At 45.9% G+C, this 1091-nt stretch overlaps 1 protein-coding gene across 1 annotated transcript in view; it reads left to right on the top strand.

Annotated features, from left to right (window-relative positions):
* The window catches only part of LOC106144171 (zinc finger protein 780B-like), a 35601-nt gene that overhangs the window by 6425 nt on the left and 28085 nt on the right, over nucleotides 1-1091 (top strand). The gene's annotated exons all lie outside the window — the stretch shown is intronic.

Genomic DNA, 1091 nt, shown 5'->3' with positions numbered 1-1091 from the left:
ATGCTGATGGGGAAGGCTGGGATACACTCTTAGATGCTGATGGGGAAGGCTGGAGGATGCTCTCTTAGATACTGATGGGGAAGGCTGGGATGCTCTCTTAGATGCTGATGAGGAAGAGACATTAAACTTGGAAAGAAAACTTAGATCTTTTACGAATGAGTCACCAGTGTCATATCTTCTATGCCAGATTGCCATTTGTTTCTTCTCTCTCGTTTTCCTGCCTTTTCCATAAGGGAAAGCTTTCTTATCTAGTGAGAATATTCTTCCTGTGTTTTATATCTAATTCCTTTGTAGATAACCCTTTAGTTTCTCCCGCACTCCTTAAGAACCTTTGTGTAGCTACTTCGCTGGTGTGTTTGTGTGTGCATCGCTTGCATGTCTGGTGTCCACTGAGGCCATAAGAAGGCACCAGATCCCCTGGAGACTGGCGTTTCAGGTGGCCATGAACCACCATGCATGTGTTGGGACCTGAACTCTGGTCCTCTTCAGCAGCCAAGAGCCCTTTGCTGCTGAGCCATCTTAGCAGCCTGCATTTTCTTTCCTGAGATAGGGTCTTACTGTGTAATGAGGCAGCCTGTGAGTTCCTCATCCTCTGGTCTCAGATCGTCTCCTGTCTGGGACTACAGGTGTGTGCCACTGCACCCACTTGCATTTCAGTTCTTATGTATGTAATTATTGTTTTCATCTTATGGAGCTTATATTTGTTATGAAGTCATACAACAAGTGGGGATTAAGAGCACTGATAGTTAATACACAGGAGCTGGGTTTGGTGTCTGGCACTCACACTGTGGCTCACAACCATCTGCAACTTCCATTCCAGGGGATATGTGGCCTTTTCTGGCCTTCAAGGACATATATGAACATGGTACACAAACATGCATGCAGGCAAAATTAATGTAAAAGTTGAAAAATAAACAAGTACATGCTTGTGTTCAGGGTGCAGCGTAGTGGTTGAGCATCCGTTGAGCCATGGCCTTACCATCTGACCACACAACCATATAAAACAAAAAATAAATGGTTGCCGGGCGGTGGTGGCGCACGCCTTTAATCCCTGCACTTGGGAGGTGGAGGCAGGCGGATCTCTGTGAGTT

Source organism: Microtus ochrogaster, linkage group LG4 (assembly GCF_000317375.1).
Source record: "Microtus ochrogaster isolate Prairie Vole_2 linkage group LG4, MicOch1.0, whole genome shotgun sequence".
Classification (NCBI taxonomy): Eukaryota; Metazoa; Chordata; class Mammalia; order Rodentia; family Cricetidae; genus Microtus; species Microtus ochrogaster.
This window is presented reverse-complemented; position numbering and strand designations above follow the sequence as displayed.